General features: G+C 37.2%; 1 protein-coding gene across 3 annotated transcripts in view; it reads left to right on the top strand.

The window, feature by feature from the left end:
* The first annotated feature begins 206 nt into the window (after positions 1-206).
* Positions 207-8,773, top strand: part of TSPAN8 (tetraspanin 8) — a 98,953-nt gene continuing 90,386 nt past the window's right edge. Inside the window, exon 1 of one of the 3 annotated variants that reach the window (XM_039223662.1) lies at positions 207-276. The gene's annotated coding sequence lies outside the window, so the exon portion shown is untranslated. Of the gene's footprint in view, positions 277-7,740; positions 7,760-8,773 lie in introns of those variants that run through there. The other 2 variants (XM_039223663.1, XM_039223661.1) reach the window with 2 other exon arrangements.

The following is an 8,773-nucleotide window of genomic DNA, read 5'->3' as shown; positions in this document are numbered from 1 at the left end:
AGTCATTTCTGTGTATGGGTAGAGTGTATGATATATGTTTGCAAGTATGAAAACTGTATGATTATAACAGAGTAAACAGGAAAGCTGTATACCAAATTAGAAATCCCTAAAAAGAGGTTTAAGTTTAATTGATTTTTTACACATGTTGTTTGTATACTTACAGCCTGCTTGTAAATTAATAAAGCATGATACATTTGATTGGAACTCAGACATAAAAGCTGGCTCTTTGGAACTGTGTATGTGATTCATCCATCATGTTTCAATGGAGAAGAGAAGGTACTATGATATTCTCTTTCTTTTATCCCTTTTCTACTCTGTTGAAGGCTAGATCGTATATTTAATAATTTTTTAGTTATTTTGAATGACCCAGATATGACATCCCATCATATCACAAGATCCCCCAAGTCAGTAAATATTACCTTAAGATCAAAGAATGAGTTCAGCAATGGAACATCTGACCCTGACACTGACTTTAGTTTATTGTAGAATTCTCTTTGTGCATGGTAGCAGTAAAGCAAACTCAACATGGTGTACATTAACTAGGCTCAAAGGAGAAACACTGGAAATCAAGAGATATGATGGATGGTTATAAAAGAATTGGCTAGCAACCACATTTCTCTCTTCCCACAATATGTAGGTTTTTCTTGGCTTGGAGAAGGAGACTTTGCATGTAGTAGCACCCAGGTTTTCTTTTTTTAAATAATGGTATTGGGAAAATCAAAAGTTCAAGTTCACTTTAAAAGCTTTCTGGGAGTTTTTAAGATTGCCAACAATTTTTCTTCTAACAAAACACATGACAAACATTAAAAAAATAGAATGTGTGTAGAGTTCCCTGTATACTAGCCTTATCCACAGGTAATGTAGTAAATTAAATGTTACCTACCAAAATATTTTTCTTCTAGCTTCCTCATGACCTGACAGTCCACTATTAAAGATTTATAGTTTGAGTTAAGCTTTTTGGTTATTCCTATTGTCTTCTTTCAAAGACTAAATGCATCTAAGTGGGAAAATGTGTAAAGGGTCATGGCTTTTAGGAGCCCTAAATACATTTATTCATTAAATCAGCAAAAAGCTATTGAATGTCTCCTGTGTGTCAGGTGTACCACTGGCACTGAGGATAGAAGAGTGAGTAAGGTAGGATTCCTGTCCTCAAGGTACACACAGTCTTTTTCTAATTTTTACCTTTAGCAGCACTAGGATCATGCATTTCCAGTGTCAATGGCGTGAACTTTCCTTGATGATCTATCATCCTTTCTAGGTCAATATATCTGTGATGTAACATATCATCTTTTCTTACAAATTGGCCATACTTTCCACCTTTTTAAAAATTTTTAATTTTATTTATTTATTTTTGAGAGAGAGAGAAAGAGAGTGAGCAGGTGAGGGGCAGAGAGAGAAGGAGAGAGAGAATTCCAAGCAGGTTCTGCACTGTCAGCCTAGAGCCCCATGTGGGACTCAAACTCACAAACTGTGAGATCATGACCTCAGCTGAAACTAAGAGTAGGACACCTAGCAGACTGGGCCCTCCGCGTCTGTTAATTTAATCAGTGGTACCACCATTTTCCCAGCCAACAGAACTTTTCCTGGTAACTCAACTCCACACTAATCTTCCTCTTCTCAAAACTACTGCATTAAAGTAAAAATCATCCAAATTGGCATAATTAAGTGCTCAATGTGTGATCAATTTGATCCCCAGCTATGTGATAAAACACTAAAGGGAAAAAATCAATCTTGGCTTCTTTTATATCTTCTAGACCTGAAGTTCTTCCTGTTGTAGACAGGCACCTATAACAAAGCACCTCAGTGATTCTGATTAAGCTAAACCATTGCTCTAGACCATAGTATCTCAACTTTTGATGTGTTTACCAATCACTTGAGGAGTATGTTAAATGCAGAGTTCAATTTAGTTGGTCTGAAAGTCTACATTTTTAACAAGCTTGCAGATAATACTTCTGCTTTGGAGGATGGGTTGAAGATTAAAGGAAGATAGTTTATAGCCCCAAGTACAGAGTTTGGTCCAGGGGGAATGTTCAACGAATATTTAGTGATTTCATTCAAGACAACCTTAGTGTGAATTAGTTTATACAACTAATTGAATAATTGTGTTCACAGCTGAGAGAAAACATCATGAAGAAGGGTGAGGAGAGTAAAGGAGGAGAAAATTTACCTATTTTACTTACCTATGTAACAGCTTTAATTAAAGGCTTACCTGAACCTCCAATTTGACACATTTGTTAAGTCTTATTTTGATTTCTAATTTTTCTTATACCTTTCTCCTAAATATCCTGTATGTGTAAGCAAACATGCTAATCTTAGCTTTGAAAAAATAGTATATCTATAGGATATATCACAATACTAGTCACTTAACTTGACATAAGCTTGTTAAATTGAGCTTCTCTAAGTAGACCTATTAGGTACAGAAAAAACCATTATCTATCTCTGTATAATTTTTAGAGCAGAGCACCAAAAATTACAGAATTTCTACAGTTTATGTTCTTGAAGCAATTGAAAAATATTCTAAATACTGACTTGGAATGTAGTAGCTGAATGGCAAGTGGAAGAGAAGAAAATATATATTCTGAAAGAACCAACTGGCATTCAGGGATACATGAATGAAATAATGAACATCATTGTCCTAGATCTGATATATTTTGTATTAAATTATGACAACATTTATAATCCTTGTTTTTCTGCTATGTCAGAATTACAGTCTCTTAACACAAAACACTGTCTGTCATGCCTGGTACATGGCGCACTCACCAGCAGTCAAAAACAATTAAATGAATGGTTTGGACAAAGCTAATTTTTATATATTCCATGCACATTTAAAAACAAGTTCAAATAAACCTCAAACAAGACTAAAATTTAATAATGAATGGGTTTTATATTTCATGAGACTCTCAACTATAGACAAGTGACACCTACAGCCTGTTACTCTACATCTGTCTCAACGTTGGAATAAATTGTTACTTAAATGACACTTTTGCCAAGATCCGTAAATGTTATGACCTTTTTTTAAAACTATGGCAAAAATAATGCTTTTATTAAAGAAATTTTTTTAATCATGAAGAGGAAAAAAGACAAAAGTAACACGATTTCCCTTCAGTGACTCAGATCTAAGGAAGCCTTTCCAATAATTTCACCTCTAACTGCTGTGGAACGTGTTCACAAGGGCACAAATGAACATTCAGTTCAAGAACCATTTGTATGATTCAGAGAAAAAAATGAGTGGACTAACTTATACCCCAGATCAAACCAGAACTGAATACTTTCCAGGGTTTTAAAGCATCTGGAAAATCTTTCAACATTGTCTCTTCTTTTCGTCCTATCTTTTCACTTATTTCTATCCAAGATTGGGGTGGGAGAGCTGAAATGTCGTGAGAAAGTTATATTCAACTCAAGTTTATGTAAGAAGAACCAATGCTTTTTCCTACTTGACTTCCATTCCAATGTCGCGTACTTAAGGGCTGGTCTTTTAAGGGTGCCAGCATTCCCCTGAACCAAAATAAGCAAACATTCAAGTACTTTGAATTCTCTTCCTCAAAATTATGCTTCATTATCCTGGGATCTTGACAGAATAAAAGACCACTGCTGAATAAAGGTTTTCACATTTATCTGGGTATGGAGTAATATGGAGGAATTTATCCTTTGGATTTACCTTTTCCTATTTGAATCTTATCCTGCATAATTCCTGGCAAATTTGAATTATCGTCTGTATAAAGAAGAGGCAATCAAGAGAAAAGCTCCTCCTCTTATCCCAGAATCCCCCAATCCACAGCCTAGTCCTGCAGTTTAAAGAGACTTAAGGGAGCTCTGCTATAAGACATTGTCCCACTGACGGGGTCACTGTTAGAAATCACTTTGAATGAAGGCATTGAAGACCCCTGTTAAAACACTGCTTTTGTGTATAAGGACCCCGAGTGAATTAAGACTGGAGAATTTTCCACTGTGGATTTCATAAGTCCTTGTACCCCCACCCTCAAATCTCTTGAACCCCCATAGCTTTTCTTCCCATGCCCTCTTGCATATGACTTTAACCCCTAATTCTTCCTCTTCAACTCTCTCAATAAAATCCAGACTGCCCAAACAATGGCTCTTATTCCGCAAGAACAATCCTTGTATTCCCATTTCCGAAACTAGCTGGGCTGCAGCCAAACCCTGTCCTGCTAAGCCTAGCTGAATGTTGGCCAACCCCCTCCTGCTAAAGCCATGCAAAATTTTCCACTGTCTTTCTCCAAGTTAAAATGCTTCTTTGGAGCCTTCCTTCACAGCCTTATGCTAATGGCTCTCTAGTTGATTTTATTCCATAGATTTGCTGCTAAGATTCAGGCAAGATTGGCCCCTTTGCTGTTCAGCCCACGCCACTTCATTAGAGGATCAACTCCTTCTATGTAATAGACCAGTGCCTGGCTCTCTTGGTCTTGAAGTACTGTCTAAGCCTCTTTTCTTCCTCTTTGTCTTGTATACAAATTGTATACATCTCTTCGTTTGATTTGTTTCTACTAATAGCAGTTTTCAGTCATAGTGGGGCCATGAGGCTAAGGAGATTTTGTTAGCTTGTTCAGGGCACTTGAATATAGACTTAATATTATAAAGCTAATAGCACTAAATTTTGGAAGGTCTGTGAGTATTCTAGGACTTTAGCGGCCACCCTGGGGGACTTGGTATACAAATAAGACAATCCATTTTTATGGTACCTTAGCATCAAAGGATTCAATGATTCCAAATATTTAACGGTCAACAAGTTTTTTTAACTGGTCCGAAGAGGACTTTTAAAGACAAAAATCTTTGGGGCGCCTGGGTGGCTTAGTCGGTTAAGCTTCCGACTTTCGCTTAGGTCATGATCTCGCGGTTCGTGGGTTCGAGCCCCGCGTCGGGCTCTGTGCTGACTGCCAGCTTGGAGCCTGGAGCCTGTTTCAGAGTCTGTGACTCCCTCTCTATCTGACCCTCCCCTGCTCACGCTGTCTCTCTCTCTCTCTCTCCTAGAAATAAATAAAACATTAAAAAAAAAAATAAAGACAAAAATCCTCTAAAAGAAAAATTATAAGATTACTTCTTGTAAGGACTCCTTAGGAAAAGCTAATAAAAATGTGGAGGATCTAAAAAGGCAAACTTAAATTCTCTTTTTTCTGTTTTGCCTCATCTTTGGATTGGCTTTCCATCTGGCCTCCTGTCTCTCAACTTTCTTTCCCATGGTTTGTCCCTCCTCCTCCTCCTGCACATTCTCTCACCCCCTCTTTCCTGTTCTCCACTGCCCCTTCATAAATATAGTCCTTTCACTGGAGAATGTTCCTTCATATCTTTTAATACAGATGGAAATGGCCCCACATCTTTAAACCTTGGTCAAGGTCAGGTTTCCATAATGTAGCAAAGGACTTTCTAATCCCTTCTAAGGAAAGTCAAAAATTAGTTTAAGAATTTAAACCTTGTCTTAGGAATTTATAGTCAGGGACTCCCTGATCTCTTTCAATTAGTTCATCTCTTTGTGGGAACCAGAGATGCTATGTTTGAAAAGCATGATGGATTGATTAATAAAGTGATAGAAAAAATGTGACAAAATTTAATTGCAGGTAGATATAAAAAGTATACAAATAGGACAAGCTGTCTTAGTAGCTATTCCTGAGGCCTTTCTTGTCAAAACCAATTGGTCAAAAATCCAATTATGTAAAGAAGGAGGAAAAAAACGATACTTCCCTAATTTCAGAGATCGCATAACTACTACCTTCTAGAATATGCTATTCTCAGTAGGATCAAAGATATCACAACTGCCCTAATCACCTTCTTTGTTGATGGTCTTATATCTGAAGTGACAAATTTAGTTAGGAAACAAGATAGAATGGTAGACTGTCTTCTCTCTGAACTACAAGAGCTTGATGAGCACATTAAAGATACTTTGGCTCAGAAAAAAAATACTGATTAAATTAATGTCTCTTCAGATTAAGCAATTAGATAAACACAGGAATAAAAACTGTCTATAGCCAGTCTAAACAAAGATATATGTGGATGTTATAAGGAAAAGGGAAACTGGAAAAAACCTTACTCTGCCTTAAGTTGAAGGACAGAATCTAAAGTAATAAAGGACCAACTTTTGTGACAGAACGATTCCCTTCTGAGTAAGTAGATCCTTTGGTTTGCCCAAAATTGCCTTTAAAACAAAAGGGAGAAGTTTCCATGCAATTGCAAAAAATCCAAGGATGTTCCTTTTTTGTTGATACAAGACCTACACATTTTACCATAAACCTGCCTTTCCATCATTCTTTCCTTGGAGTAACCAAATGGCAGGAATTTCAGATACTCCTCTCACTAATTAACATGCTTTTCTGCATAATGATTCCATTCTGATGGATCTGTTTGAATGAGGACTACTTTGCAGATGAGGTGCTACTCAAATGTGGAGTGGGCAACTTCTTTCTGAAGCTCCATGGAGGAGAAGATTATTTTATTTTTGTACAGATTAACTTCCCAGTACCAGAGATGTTGCCTGAGACAGATTCACCTATAGCCTTCTGTAACTTAAAAAAAAATGCACCTCAAAGGCTCCTCTGCTTGCACTCCCTAATTACCATAGGCCTTTCATTCTATTTGTATATGAAGCACCCAAAGATAAGCTTTGAGATTTCTAATTCAAAAGCACAATGGGCTTCAGACATTCATCATGCATAGTAGCCTCTCACTTTACCCGGTAGGAAAAGCCTACCCTTTCTGTCTGCCCTCAGTGACAACAGTAGCACAGGTAATTGGGGCTTCTATTGATTTAGTTTTAGGATCTCATCTTTTTTAAAAAAATAGTTTATTGTCAAGTTGATTTCCATTTAACACCCAGTGCTCATCCCCACAAGTGATGGGCATGGAGGAGGGCACATGTAGGATCTCGTCTTAACATTATGGTCCCTCTTGTCATTCAGACCTCACTCTTCAATGAAAACACTCAATGTCTTTCTGCTTTGAGATTGACTTTCTGTGAAATCCTTCTCTTCTCACTTACACATATTTTTATCCATTGCTGTAGCCCCTAGACTGCCCTTCCCCCAGCTTTCTTTCTCTCCCAGAAGAGAAAAAAAACCTAATGACTGTAATGCACTTATTTAGGAATTTTCCTTATTTCACTCTAATCTCTTTGAAATTCTTTGACAAGCCAGATTTAGAAATGTTTATAGATGGAACCTATTAGAGAACTGAACAAGGAAGCTGTCGAGCTCAGTATGTGATAGCAACTCACTTAGACTTACTCAAATATTATCCTTTCCCAGGGGCCAAATCTGTACAAGTTGCTGAAATTGTAGCACTTACTACAGACTTCTAATTAGGTAGAGATAAGAGAGGAATTAACTATACGGATAGCAAATATGATTTTGGATCATTCATGATTTTGGTATGCTTTGGAGGCAGTGTGGCTTAACTGCATCTGGTATTTCAATTAAACATGGTAGTCACATAAAATTCCTATTAGATGCTTTGTTTTTCCAAAGGAACTGGCTATATTAAGGTTGGGCCCCATAATAAAAAGCAGACTCAAGAAGCAAAGGATAATGCTTTAGCAGATTACTATACTAAATAAGTAAGTTGCTTTAACACCTCCAGGCTTTCCAACAAGACTAAGAGTCAAAGCCAAGACTAACTCCTAACTATTGACATTAGGATTTGAGTTAATTTTAGTATCAAGCAATTAATTATGAAGAAGGGTATTGGAAACGATTAAATTTTTTCTCTTCCCAGGTAGCTATGATGGCACCAAGATAGTCTATTGATCTTCCCCAAGGTACTGAAATGGATTTTCTCAAAAAGTGTTGCATGCTATCACTCATTATGGAAAGAAATTTTAAAAAGAAAAAAAAAAAACCCAACATCATAGGGACACCTGGGTGGTTCGATCGGTTGAGTGTCTGACTCTTGATTTCAGCTCAGGTCATGATTCCAGGATTGTGAGATCAAGTCCCATGTTGGGCTCTGCACCAAGCATGGAATCTGCTTAAGTCTCTCTCTCTCTCTCTCTCTCTCTCTCTCTCTCTCTCTCTGCCTTGGTCCCCTGCTTATGCTCGCACTCTCTCTCTCTTTCTCTAAAATTAAAAAACAACAACAACAACATCATAAATAAGCATTGGTGGAGACATTTCAATAAGATTTTAGAGCATATCCTTGGTGCATTTCTCTTCTATCAAACCTACTATCTTGAGAAAATTGTAAAGCTGGGGCATAAACACAAGCCAAAACCTTTAGGATCTTTTGAGCATCTATTTACAGATGGGTTTCATTCAGTTATTCATCTCATGTGGTTATAAGTATGTCCTTACTATTGTATCTATTTCTTGCCACTGCTTTGATAGTATAAAAAAGCTTTAAGACTTTGGGTTTTCCACTTGACAATACCCACCTATTTGTTTGGCGATAGAGGTACCACTGAAACTTGTAAAACTATCAGAGGAACTTTAGTTACTGAGGCCAAAGGGTTTGTACTTAATTCTCATGGCCATTAGGGCCAGTCTAACAGAAACCTATAGACTATCCCTATATGTAATGGTCACTGGATGCCCAGGGAATCTATAGATCTTACCCTCCATCTTAACTTCTCTTTTATAGTCCAGTATGGCACAATATTATAGGGGATTAATTTAGCAGACTCACGTTTATAATCAACAGGTCCAAACAGCTTTTACCAATAATAATTCACAGGAACCCTTGCATGACCTTCAGATTTGAGTCTTGGATTACAGGAAATGACAACAACATAAGACTATTCTCAAACCTCATTGGAAAGGGCCTTATCAGGTGTTGT

This window comes from Hyaena hyaena, unplaced genomic scaffold (genome assembly GCF_003009895.1).
Source record: "Hyaena hyaena isolate Hyena2069 unplaced genomic scaffold, ASM300989v1 scaffold_1422, whole genome shotgun sequence".
Taxonomy (NCBI): domain Eukaryota; kingdom Metazoa; phylum Chordata; class Mammalia; order Carnivora; family Hyaenidae; genus Hyaena; species Hyaena hyaena.
The sequence above is the reverse complement of the archived record's forward strand: the minus strand, read 5'-3'. Positions and strand labels throughout refer to the sequence as shown.